This window comes from Triticum dicoccoides, chromosome 1A (genome assembly GCF_002162155.2).
Source record: "Triticum dicoccoides isolate Atlit2015 ecotype Zavitan chromosome 1A, WEW_v2.0, whole genome shotgun sequence".
Classification (NCBI taxonomy): domain Eukaryota; kingdom Viridiplantae; phylum Streptophyta; class Magnoliopsida; order Poales; family Poaceae; genus Triticum; species Triticum dicoccoides.
The window spans coordinates 355,852,285-355,866,686 of record NC_041380.1 but is presented as its reverse complement, the minus strand read 5'-3'; positions in this window follow the sequence as shown (position 1 = coordinate 355,866,686).

Below are 14,402 nucleotides of genomic sequence, written 5' to 3'. Positions count from 1 at the left end.
AAATTCCCAACTCTCTCCATGGGTCCTTGAGTTGCATAGAATTTCTAGGACCAAGCCAAAATGCAATAAAATATGATATGAAATGATGACCTAATGTATAACATTCCAAATTGAAAATTTGGGATGTTATAGCATAAGTGTCATCCCTGGATCGGTAATGCTGACACACACAGTACTTGAAGGATTTATAACAGAGTGGCAATCACACACTTATTACATCGAATGTCTCAAAAGAGAACTCACTACAATAAATATGGCTTAAGGCCATCTAAATAAGATAACAGCGTAAGACTTTGGAAGATAAAGTGAGTCCATCAACTCCAACGGCATAGCTGAGTGCATGACAACGACCTAGCGCACCTTACTCTTCATCTGAAAAGTCTGCAACATGATATGTTGTAGCCCGAAACGGGTCAACACATGGAATATGATGGCAAGATAACACAGTAGAGCAATGAAACAAGTAAATGCTATCACTACATGCATATATGGTTGGTGGAGGCTCTATGGTTATAATGTTTTTGCAAAAAGCCAATTTTTCCCTACAACAAAGGAATATATTTTATTTAACTATCATGGTAGTTGAAAAACATTGAGAATGGTAACCCCATCTCAACCCCAATTAAAAGTAATTAACATCCCAACAAATTAATTTAGGGTGATGAGATCCACATGATAATCCAAGAACCAGATACTCAAGATGTCCATAACCGGGGACACGACAAACCATGATTAGTTTGTACACTCTGCAGAGGTTTGCGCACTTTTCCCCACAAGACTCGATCTCCTTCGTTGTATTTCTCGAACTGCATGGTGTTTGAGAAACGGATGACCAAGACACAGTCTTTCCGAAGAGGTCCCCTTAACCGATAGATATGCCGGTACACCTATAATCCCCTACATCTGCTACCCCATCATGGAAAGGTTTCCCACAACTTACTCAACTATGCCAGAGCCCATAATGGCTTGTGGCTGCACACGGAAGTTTCTAGCATGAATAATCTTATGATCCCTTTGAGCCTGGGTGGCAAACCAAAAAGGACAGCACTGGTATATCCCTAGGTGCCCGCAACCAATCCACCCAGATGTGTGTTTAAGTAGCCACCTTAAGTAAACTATTAATTAAGAATCTCACATCTATCATGGATACACTCAAACCCAATCCACGTCTACGAGCATAGCATGGCAATATAAGCATAACATAGAAGTAACTCCCAGGGTTTGATAATAAAAGGGAAATAGGTTCTACCTCATCATCTACTTCCCAAAACCCACATGTTAAGAGATCCTACTCATGCAATGTTTGAGGGCTGTAACCAATGCATAAAAACTGGGTAATAAAGGGGTATGATCAATGTGTTACTTGCCTTGCTGATGATCCGCAAAACCTAGTGACTCGTAGTAGCACGCTGCGCACTCTGGGAATTCTAGCGCAAACAAACAATAGCATACATAAGCACTCAAGCAAATATGCAAGGGGAAAACTTCAAATAAGAACATCCAAACTGAAAGTTCAACTAAAGAGGTTCGATTTGCAAAAAGAATCGATCAAAATGGAGATCGGAACAGAAACTACGGTCAAAAGGATTTCATAGAAAAATTTGCTTGAAACCAAATTTTAAATTTGTCAAAACCTTGTTCAATTTGATCAAACAGAAAGAGGGTTTCGAAACAAAGATTTTGGCATTGGTTTCACTGGATTTGGACAAACGGTTAAGAAATGGCGAGGGTTTGAAGATCAGGGACTAATTTGCGATAAAAAATCGCGGATAGGTCCCTGGCCGAAAAAGAAAATAAAAGGAAAAAACTAACGAACGGACGTTTGCTAACAGAACCAATCTAACGAAAATCGTTCACTAACAGATCTAAACGAACGAATGTACGTTAAATAAACTAAACCAAAAAACCCGAAATAAAACGCAATCTAATAAAAAAACGGATCTAGGTTTTTATCAAAAATAAAACCGACGAAAACTGGCGGCGACGAACTCCGGCGAGGCGGCGGTGGCGGATGGCGGCGCGGGCGACGGCGGCAGGCGGGCGTCGACGACTAGGGTTAAGGTTCGGGGTGCGGCGACTTGGGCCTCAGGCTGGCTTACAAAGCCTAAGCTCGGACGGAATCCGGCTCGGGCACGACTCGTTAGGTCGGTTCGTTTTTTTGAACAGATTCCGCTGAGAAAATCCTAAAAAAACCTAAAAATGCCAAAACAAATTTTCACCGTCTAAATAAAATATTTAGAACAAAGTAAATATTTTCTTGGCCTAAAATGCAATTTTGAAAAATGCATATCTTTTTCTATTTCAAAAAATAGCAATAAAATCGAAATAAAATATTTATTTGATTTTAATATTTTTCTTCCAATATTTCATTTATTTTTGGAGAAGTCATATTATCTCCACTCATATATTTTAATTATGAAATATTTTTGGAGAGAAAAAATAATTAAGACTAAAATGATCCACTTTTCAATATTTGAGAAAATTCAAATATGAAAACAATAAAATCCCCAACTCTCTCCGTGGTCCTCGAGTTGCTTAGGCTTTTGGGATCACAAAGCCAAAATGCAAATAAAATATGATATGCATATGATGACCTATGTATAAAATTCCAAATTGGAAATTTGGGATGTTACACCCCTTCCATTCCCCACTCTAATCTGGTGCATGACATGTCGACCCAGATGCTGCCTCTCCCACATGTCGGCGCGGTACGTAAGAAGGAGCAAAGGATCATGTGGTATACATAGTGTATATAGTAATACTACTACTCACGTCAGGGGAGTGCGAACCACGACAGCCCAGTGAACCAGCAGGCGATAGGCCATAGAAAACAAGGTGGTGATATGGCCATAAAAAACAATGTGCTACAGTCCAGTCTGTAGCATGTACAGTACTACTCCTCTTCCTCGTCTCGGTTCATCGCCATCATACTTTCCCCATTCCTGTGTTTTCAGTATCTTGTGAATCAAAGAGGCCCTTAGACTGGTTTAGGTCCGATTGTTTTTTATAAATGTGTTATATCCAAAATTTAATGAATGTGCTCCGGTTTCTATGAAAATAATCCGATTTGCATGGAGTAATTCATTCAGTTATTTATTCTTCTGCGGGGGGTTCGCATGTAATTCGTGAGGTCTGAAATGTAAAGTATGCTAGCATGGTTGGATATGCTTCGAGTCGTGCATGCACTTCGACCCAGATGCTCTATGTCCCACATGTCGGCAAAAGGGAGCACGTGGAAATAGCCTAGGAGTACATATAGGAGGATAAATGCATGAAAAAAATATGTACTATGAAGCGTAGCTGCGGTTCGAAAAGGAGACCTAAAGTGATGACATGTATAGGTCACACGCACCCAACTAGTGGTACTAGACGTATGGCTACATTTTCCCTAAAAAAAGAGGTATGAGTACTCAGTACTCCTATTCTATCATCACGAGTCCCATCTGACAACAGCGTCTGTGCTATAGCTAGCTCTTCTCCCTTGTTTCTCTCTTCAAATTCTAACTCAGCCGAGACGCGATGGCGGGGTGGGGATTTGTCGATGGTCGGTTTGCTCAACCGCTACACCACAACCGAGAAAGTGTGCCCACGTTACACCATCCGGGAATAGTGTCGCACTTTGAAACTAGAACCGTCAATTATTTTGGGCTTGCGTCTCGTCACATTCCAAATTAGTACCACGCTATATTTAATTGCAAACCTGTTCACACCAATCACAACCTAAATGGTTTCCCACTTAGGAGCATATTAGTACTCGGTTATAAATACTACTTGCCAAGATGACTGCACATTCCTCCTCAACTCCTCATCCACAAAAACAAACAAGTCATTCAGCATCGTTCCCTTATGTATACCAAGGCCAACGCGAGTTCCGGGTCGAGAGATTACCACCAGGGAGAGGCGAGCATGGAAGCGGAAGCACAAGAGATGTCCCGCCTCGCCGCGAAAGCAGCCGACATATCCCGCCATGCGGCAGTAGCAGCACAGAGGTCCCGCTGCACCACCGAAGCAGCATGGAGGTCCCACCGCATGATAACCCACAAGTATAGGGGATTAATTGTAGCCTCTTTAGATAAGTAAGAGTGTCAAACCCAACAAGGAGCTTAAGGTAGAACAAATATTCCCTCAAGTTCTATCGACCACTGATACAACTCTACGCACGCTTAGCGTTCGCCATACCTAGAACAAGTATGAAACTAGAAGTACTTTGTAGGTATTGTTGGATAGGTTTGCAAGATAATAAAGAGCGCATAAATAAAAAGTAGGGGCTGTTTAGATGAAGACACAACTAAGTTAGTTTTAGTAGAGAGCTTGTTGTCACACAAGAAAGTTGTTTGTCCCTAGGCAATTGATAACTAGACCGGTAATCATTATTGCAATTTTATTTGAGTGAGAGGCATAAGCTAACATACTTTCTCTTCTTGGATCATATGCACTTATGATTGGAACTCTAGCAAGCATCCGCAACTACTAAAGATCATTAAGGTAAAACCCAACCATAGCATTATAAGGCATCAAGTCCTCTTTACTCCCATACGCAAACAACCTACTTACTCGGGTATGTGCTTCTGTCACTCACGCCACCCACCACAAGCAAATCATGAACATATTGCAAACCCTACAGCGGGGATCCCTCACGCTTGCATGACACAGAGAGCACCATAGGATAGCACCAATAATAAAACATGCAACTCAAACCAATCACGATCATCAATTAACCCATAGGACAAAACGGATCTACTCAAACATCATAGGATAGCCATACATCATTGGGAAATAATATATAGCATCGAGCACCATGTTTAAGTAGAGATTACAATGGGTAAAAGAGGGGTTACACCACTGCATAGAGGGGGAAGAGTTGGTGATGATGGTGGTGAAGTTGTTGGTGTAGATCGTTGTTGCGATGATGGCCCCGGCAGCGTTCCGGCGCCACCGGGAGAGATCCCCCACTACAAAAAAAGACACATCCGTGACATTTTGGGCCGATTGATATTTTTTTTTGTCATACATATGACACTTCTATGACGATAATTGTGACAAAACCCAGTATCATCATAGATGTGGTGGGCTCCTACTTCTATGACAAAAATCATGATAGAAAATGGGCTTTTCGTCCTGGGCGGGCTGGAGACGCAGCTGCATGACATTCTTTGGGCTGTCCATGATGGAAAAAACCATGGTGGAAGCGAGGGGGAGGAAAATTTCGGGGAGTTCCCGGTTACGGTGGGAGGTCGGGGGCCGAGTGATGCGCGTTTCTCTCGTACACGTACGCGCGTGTGTGTGAGGCGTTGGCTCTAACTAAACCCGAGCGAGGCGTTGGGCTCTAAGTGAACCCGAGCGATTGCACTGCAGGCTACGCATTACTGAGCCCGAGCGATTGGTCGATGGCTGTTAACTGAACCCGATCGAGCGATTCCTTCGCTACTGCTGCTAACTGAAGCCGATCAATGGGATGAACAGTGAGCGTTGCGGGGGGTTTGGATGAACAGTGAGCGGTGGCGTTGCCTCTAGATGAACAGGACCCTGTGGTGTGGTGGAGGTCTGGATAAACAGTAGACGGTGGAGGGGTGCCTGTGGAGGGGTGGATGAACAGGACCCCATGGTGTGCAGGGTTGGATGAATAGTAGATAGTGGAGGGGTGGTTGAACAGGACCCCGTGGTGTGGAGGGCTGGATGAGTAGTAGACGGTGGAGGGGTGCCAGTGGAGGGGTGGTTGAACAGGACCCCGTGGTGTGGAGGGCCGGATGAACAGTAGACGGTGGAGGGGTGGTTGAACAGTAGCCGGTGGAGTAGCACGGTGGAGGCTGGATGAACAGGAGCCCGTGGAGGCTGGATGAACAAGAGCCCGTGGAGGCTGGAGGAGGTTGACGGTGGAGATGAACAGTATCCTGTGGAGTCCCGTTTTGTGGTACGCCACACCCCTCCCGATGAACAGGACCCCCGTTTCGATCGTAGCGCTCCAAGACAAGTCCGTTTCGTCCGTTTTGCGGTACGCCACAACCCTCCCGATCAACAGGACCCCCGTTTCGACCGTAGGAGGTCTGTTTCCTCCGTTTTGCGGTACGCCAGACCCCTCCTGATGAATAGGATCCCGTTTCGAACGTGGCCGGTCGAACATAAGGCCGTTTCCTCCGTTCTGCGGTACGCCTGGCCTCGTTTCCATCGCCTGTTCCGTCCAAGCCCTCTCGATGAACACGACGCATTCTGTTGCCTCCCCATGAACACGACGCATTCCGTTGCCTCCCCATGAACACGACGACGATGCTGTTTCTCTGTTCTGACCCAGCCATGTACACGAGCCCTGGCCGTACGTATGCGCGAGTAGGCGTTCGAGACCCCACCCGTATGTACACATACGTGGCCGTATTTTCTTTCTTGCACCCTGGCCGCTGTACATACGTGTAAATGCTACATGCGCGCCTCTACTACGACGTGTGCACACCTCTACTACGACACGTGCGCGCCTCTACTACGACACGTGCGCGCCTCTACATCGACCAGTATGTACGTACACATTCGCGACCAGAATGACAACACTACGTATGCTTCGACCAGGTGGGTCCCGACTGTCAGGCACTTCCTTGCCTGCGAAGATGTAGCTAGTCCGTCCCAGCAGTCAGGGGGCGAATCATTTTTTTGCCCGGACGCACTTCCTTGCGTGCGAAGATGTAGCTGGTGGGTCCCAGCAGTCAGAGGAAACGTTTTTTTCGCGAAATACAGTGGCCCGTCCGGTGGGTCCCAGCTGTCAGGTGGAGGAATCATTATTTTCCCCGTAATAAGGAGGCACTTCCTTGTTGCGGCCGTGGACCCAGCTGTCAGCCTCTCCACGTACAGTCCACGTCCGATGGAAGTCGTTCCTTGACCACGTTGACCACGCCGCGCCGAGAGCACCAGTGCGTTGGACGACGACGAGGCCTAGGAAGGGGACAACACAGAGGCAGGGAAGACTCGGCAGTTGTTTCCCACGCGGAGGGGAGTACGACTGTACGAGGGTTTACTGGTTCATCTGCCGTCGCCGGAGAATAACAGCAGGTGTGGGTGAGTAGAGGGATGGCTAGGCCAGCGATGGGAGTACGGTCGGGCGGTGAGGCCTGCACGGCAGCACAGCCGGCCGCGAGGAGGAGGGAGCAGGCAGTCCCGCCGGCGCTTGTTTGAGCGGCTGAGCAGGAAGAGCAGAGATTGAAGAAGCACGATGGCCGTTGGATGGACATCCAACAGTCAGTGCTTGTGTGTCAACCTTTTTTTAGGAAAGCCTCAAATCTGTGGAAAACAGCATACAACCCATCTGCCATTATTTCTAATAATTTACAGCCCATTTGCTAATTCTTAAGGTTTTTTGGAGCCCATATTCTTTTTGTTAGCATTACAGCCCATATTGTGGCAACGGTTAAAAAATTATACGAAATTTTGCATATTTCGGTGCAGTCCGAACTGTTTTTAATCCCGAAATTTCAACTCACGTTCAAACTGATTTTAAAAATAAATGTATATCAATATAAAATCCAACAAATTCTCCATGCATAAAAATTAATGTAATTTAAAATCTTGAAATGAAAAAAAGATATTTGAAACTAATTGCCAGTTTGATGTGTTTTAAAAATGTACAACCCATTTCTCATTACTGATGGGCCATTTTCTCGGCCAGTCGAATGAAAGCTCTCCTTGTCTTGAAAGATTTGCAGCCCAACAGGCCTGACAAAGCGACTTACTTGGCAAATCACAAAAAAACTGGGCTGTGGCCGTGGACCCAGCTGTGAGCCTTTCCACATACAGTACTCTTCCGATGGAAGTCGTTCCTTGACCATGTTGATCACGCCGCATGGAGAGCACCACGCGGTGGACGACGGCGAGGCCTAGGAAGGGGACGACACGGCAGTGGAAGCCCACGCGGGGAGAACTACGAGGGTTCACTGGTTCGGCTACGGTGTGAGGCTGCCATCGCCACAGGGCCTGGCCAGCGGTGGGAATAGTAGGGGGCGGTGAGGCCTCTGCGGCAGCACAGCCGGCCACGGGAGGCAGGAGCATGCGGCATGACCGGCGTTGCTTTGGGCGGCTGGAGCAAGAAGACCAGAGGTTGAAGAAGCACTATAGCCGTTGGATGGACATCGTACGGTCATTGGAGCTATAATCGTTCATATTGACTAAGTTGACAAAGCCCTTCATCCCCGTCAACTTAGTAGGCCCACAAGTCAGCCTCCCAGCAAGGTGGGTCCCAGCTAGCTGGGGGAGTATTCATTTTTTTGTGCGTAATAAGGAGGCACTTCCGGTGGGTCCGAGCTGACAGCGGGGGGAACGTTTTTTCGTGAAATACGGTGGCCCATCCGATGGGTCCCAGCAGTCAGGGGAAAACAAATTTTTTCGCAAAATACTGGTGGCCCATCCGGTGGGTCCCCGCTGTTAGGTGGAGGAATAATTATTTTCCGCGTAATAAGGAGGCACTTCCTTGCGGCTGCCGTGCACCCAGCTGTCAGCCTCTCCACGTACAGTACTCTTCTGATGGAAGTCGGTCGTTGACCACGTTGACCATGCCGCGCCGAGAGCACCAGGGCGGTGGACGACGGCGAGGACTAGGAAGGGGACGACTCGGAGTCGGGGAAGATGCAGCAGTGGATGCCCACGCGAAGAGGAGTACGAGGGTTCACTGGTTCGGCTGCGGTGTGAGGCTGCTGTCGCTGCAGAATAACAGGGGGTGTGGGTGAGTAGAGGGATGGCCTGGCCAGCGGTGGGAGTAGTAGGGGGTGGTGAGGCCTCCGCGGCATCACAGCCGGCCACGGGAGGCAGGAGCACGCGGCACGACCGGCGCTGGTTTGGGCGGCTGGAGCAAGAAGACTAGAGGTTGAAGAAGCACTACGGCCGTTGGATGAACATCATACGGTAATAGGAGCTAGAATCGTTCATATTGACTAAGTTTACAAAGCCCTCCATCCCCGTCAACTTGTAGGCCCACAAGTCAGCCTCCCACTATGCTGGGTTCCAGCTGGCAGGGGGAATATTCATTTCTTTGTGCATAATAATGAGGCACTTCCTTGCATGCGAAGATAGCTGGTGGGTCCGACATGTCAGCGGGGGGGGGGGGGCACTTTATTTCGCGAAATACATAGGCCCTTCCGGTGGGTCCCAGATGTCAGGTGGAGGAATCATAATTTTGCACGTAATAAGGAGGCATTTCCTTGTGTGCGGCCATGGACCCAGCTGTTAGCCTCTCCACGCACAGTCTACTGCCGATGGTGTCGTTCATTAACCACGTTGACCATGCCGCGCCGAGCGCATCCGAGGTGGTGGACGAGGCGAGGCCCCGGACAGCAACGAGCCGGAGATGGGAAGGCATGGGAGTAGAGTCGCAGACAAAGAGGTGTACGAGGGTTAACTGGTTCTAGTGCGGTGTGGTTCGGCAGTCGGTGGAGAAGAATAGGAGGTGTGGAGGAGTGGAGGGATGGCCTGGCCAACGGTGGAGTAGTGCTTCATAGTGAAGCGTGCTAAGCAGAGCTGCTAGCAGCAGGAGGCGGGAGGTGGTCCCGGTGGCGCTGGAGGAAGAAGACGAGAGATTGAAGATGGATGTCGGTCGTTGGATGTAAATCCAACAGCTAACATGTTAGAATCATTTGTTGACTAAATTGACAACGACTTGCATTGGCTTCGACCTATTGGCCCACATTTCAGCCTCCAAAAATGTGGCACGTATTCAACCCATTTTTTCAGAATTTACAGTCTTTTTTTGCGCGGTAGAATTTACAGTCAATTTGATCTTTTTTTTAATTACAGCCATTAGCTGGGCTGGGTGAACAAATAATGTAGCATCCATGCGGCCCGTTTATTTTATTTCCTAAAAAATTACAGGCCATTTGCACTTTCTCGAAATACACGATTTTGTTGGGCTGATTCTAATTATAATGTTGGGTTGGGCCAGCAATGTTATCAAAAAATAAAAAGGGGTTGAGCATTTTGTTATAAATATATTTAAATAATAAGTGATATTATTACATTCGTCCTTAAATCTTACCAAGCTTTTGTACACAATCACTAGGATTTTCGTGCCAAAACAATCCAGGATTTTATTTGTTAAGAAATTATTTTTATAAGTTAATAAGATGTGGGATATTGTTTTCTTACATATGTAAGTATCTGTTAAATATATGATGACAATAAAAATAATATATAATAACATATAAAATATTTTTTTAGAAAAACAGGGAGCATCTCCCCGGTTCCATTGCTGAGAACGAAACCACAACATATTCTGATACAGCAGCTCAAAGAGCAGTTCGAAAGCAAAGGTAGAAAGGCTACAAACTAGGGGGTGGATGAACAAGTTCTCTAAATAACACAAATCACCCGAGCGGTGCCAAAGGCAGAGCGGATAGAGCACTCAAATGACACAAGAAGGGTCCAGCGAAGCCTTCATGGTCTTCAGCCGAGGGGCCGTGTCAGCCTACGGTGACCAGTAAGCAAGCGGAGACACCGGGCTGGAAGGCGTAGCATGGTGGATGTCCCTCTTTTTCGGCGCCAGGTGCCCATCATCTTCATCAGAGATCTTGAGACGAGCCCATGGATCCAGCCCCAGAGCAGTTCGAGCCTTGTTCAGCCACAAGTGATCGCCAACGGTTTCTAGAGGGATCTTGTTAGGGTTTCCACGAAGCTTATCAACTTGTCCTTGTCTGATCCGGAGGAGAGAATCGCCCAGTTACTCACCATGTTCCTGATCAACCTCAAGACCTGCGGAATGGAAATCCAGGAGGTGTTACTGAAAATCATAGCATTTCTATATTTTCAGAGGCACCAAAGGACAGATGAGCTAACAGTGTTTAAAACTGAGCACTTTTTGGTAGCAATCCAGAATCTGGTGACAGATTCGAAGGATGAGCCAATCTGACTAGAGAAATATTCCTCAACGTGGGCCCAGAGATGTTTAGCAACTATACATTCAAAAAATAGGTGAGAACAAGACTCTTGTTCCAAGCAGTAAACACAATCAAGGGGTTTGATGATGTGTCTCTTCCTAAGGTTATCCCTAGTCATCAATTTGTTTTTGGAGAGAAGCCAGCGAAATACATGAATTTTAGGGGGAACTCTCAATTTCCAGACAACAGGGATAAACACGGGTTGAACCCCTCTAAAGTTGATAACATGATAGAGGGAGCTAGAGGAATACTTCCCCTTATTGTCCAGCTGCCAAATCAGGGCATCCGGCTCAGCAGTAAAGGTAATGCTTTTGGCAATTTCCTCCAACTGGAACCATTGTTCCATGAGACTATCACTAAAGTTCCTTCTAAAAGAGAGTTTTAGGCATTGACTGTCCCAAACTTCATTGACACTTTTGTTAAGCTCATTGCGGACAGACTAAATAGGCCAAAATTGGACTGCTAGGGGGGATGTGCCAAACCAAGTATCTTCCCAGAACCTGGTTCTGCTCCCATCCCCTATGTTCCATCTGTAGCCAAATTTCACAGCATGCATAATAGATTTTAATCATTTCCATAATCTAGAGGCCTTAGGGTTGGAGGCAGGGACACAAATATTAGGTTTATTTCCTAGGTATTTATGGGCAATAAGAAGCTTACAGGGTTTCAGGTCTTCCTCATAGAATCTTTTAATCCAAGACCCTAGAAGACATATGTTAATTTCTTGGAGGTTAGGTATGCCTAGGCCTCCAAAATCTTTTTTAATAGAGACTAGGTCCCAATTAGCAAGGTGTAGCTTCCTATTTCCCTCAAAATCATTCCACAAGCAATGAGACATCTAAGAATTAATGAGTTTACTGCCCATTTAGGGAACTTGAAGGAGAGGAGATACACTGGAATGCTAGCCAAACAAGCTTGTATGAGGATCAATCTACCTCTGTAAGAGAGAAGTTTGCCCCTCCACCCAGCAATCCTTTTAATGATGTTATCCAGAAGGGGTTGGACATCCTCTCTCCTCAGTTTATCATAGTGGAGAGGGATACCTAGGTACTTAATGGGGAAGTTACCTTTATTACAAACTAGAATAAAGAGGAAGTCAGCTAACTCCTGATCATCCATGTTGATAGGGATGATTTCACTTTAGAGTAGTTGATTCTCATGCCTGAGACTTGTTCAAACCAGGTTAGAACAGTTTTTAGATTGCTAGCATGTGTGGAGTCATTGTCGCAGATGATGCCACCAGGGCAGACCTCAGGACAGAGCCCTGCAATCAGACTATGATCAGCAGCTTTGCTCAGCATTTTAGTAAGAACATCCACTACTAAATTAAACAAAAGCGGGGAGATGGGGTCACCTTGCTTAAGGCCTTTACCAGCAAGGAAAAAAATCACTTTCACAGTTATTTAACTTGACCCCAACAGACCCCCCATGAGTAAGTTGTTGGATCCAACTCCCATCTATGAAAGGCTTGGAAAAGATCTAAGAGATCATTTTTCACCAAGTCCCAAAAATGATAGTAAAACAAGAAGGGAATCCCACCAGGACCAGGAGCCCCATCAGGATAAGACCTAAAAATGGCTTCCTTCACCTCTGTCTCTGAAAAAGGGGCTTCTAGCAGCTCATTTTCAGCAGGAGAGACTTTTTCAGAAGCAGAGAAAAAATTGTTTTGTAGAGAGAACCCAGAAGGGTTTTGTTTCTTAAACAGGTCTTTGTAGAAGTCACTAGCCACTTTCAACATCTCATCTACCTCAGTAACAGGGCCATTAGGGCCATCAAGGGAGTGAATGAGGGTTTTCCTCCTCCTCTGGTTAGCTACTGCATGAAAGTAAGCAGTATTTCTATCACCCTCCTTAATGTTCCTATCTCTAGACCTTTGTTTGGCTTTGATTTCTTCTTGAAGCCAAATTTTCTTGAGCTCTCCATGGACAAAGTTTAATCTATTAGTCTCAGCCTCAGAGAGGTTAGTGGTTTCTACCTTAATATCTAGAGAATCAAACTCAAGGAGGAAAAGCCTTTTGTATCTTCTAATATTAGCTTCCTCATTGGAGTTCCACCCTTTGGTAGTTCTTCTAAATCTCCTGATTTTGATCTGCCAATTTTCTAGGGGGCAGCTGCTCCCAGTAGGCTCATTCTAGATTTTCCTGACTAGCTCAGTAAAATCTTCTCTAAGCAACCACCACTTTTCAAATTTAAAACTATTGATCTTTGGAGTTTGGTTAAGACCAGAGTCCCAGAGCAAAGGAGTGTGGTCACTACCACATCTGGGCAGAGCTCTACAACTAGAAAGGGGAAAGAAACTATCTAATTTTGTGTCATAGAAAATTCTGTTAATGGTGGACATAATCCTGGAGCAGCACTTCCAACATATCTAGCAGAACTGTGGGTTTTCCTTCTGACAGGGCAATTCTCAACTTTATGGGTAAGCATTTTGCAGATAAAACAACTCTTGGGCTTGACACATTTATCCAAATGATGCTCTGGTTCCCCACAGTTGTAGCAGATCACCTCAGAGTATGCCATAATGCCCGAAGCAGGGGCAGGAGCAGTTTTCTCGATGTCCTATCTCTTCTTTTGCTAATTCTTGCCTTGAGATTTCCCACTGATCTGAGAGTCAGAACCACCAGCAGATTGATCTTGTGCAATTACAGGAGCCAGCCCAGATTGTGCCCCCATTTGGGGCGGAGGTGGGCCGTACTACTGCCCAACCGGCGCTCCCCCCATTGTGATAGGGGAAATTCATCGGAGTTCCTGGTTCCTTCTCATCCTCCAGCCAGATGTTGTCTCTCAGGAAGCAGAAATAACCACCAGACAGCTCTGTAGGATCGAAAATATGTCTAGAGGGGGCTGATTAGACTACTTGACCAAATAAAAATCTATCATTTTCCCAATTTTAGTCTTTTGTAGATTTTAGCTATCTTAGCACACATCAAGCAATCTTAACACAATTCAAGCAAGCATGCAAAGAGTCTATGAGCAGCGGAAAGTAAAGCATGCAACTTGCAAGAATGTAAAGGGAAGTATTTGGAGAATTCAAACGCAATTGGAGACACAGATGTTTTTGTCGTGGTTCCGATAGGTGATGCTATCGTACATCCACGTTGATGGAGACTTCAACCCACGGAGGGTAACGGTTGCGCGAGTACACGGAGGGCTCCACCCATGAAGGGTCCACGAAGAAGCAACCTTGTCTATCCCATCATGGCCATCGCCCACGAAGGACTTGCCTCACTAGAGGTAGATCTTCACGAAGTAGGTGATCTCCTTGCCCTTACAAACTCCTTGGTTAAACTCCACAATCTTTGTCGGAGGCTCCCAAGTGACACCTAGCCAATCTAGGAGACACCACTCTTCAAGAAGTAACAAATGGTGTGTTGATGATGAACTCCTTGCTCTTGTGCTTCAAATGATAGTCTCCCCAACACTCAACTCTCTCTCACGGGATTTGGATTTGGTGGAAAGATGATTTGAGTGAAAAGCAACTTGGGGAAGGCTAGAGATCAA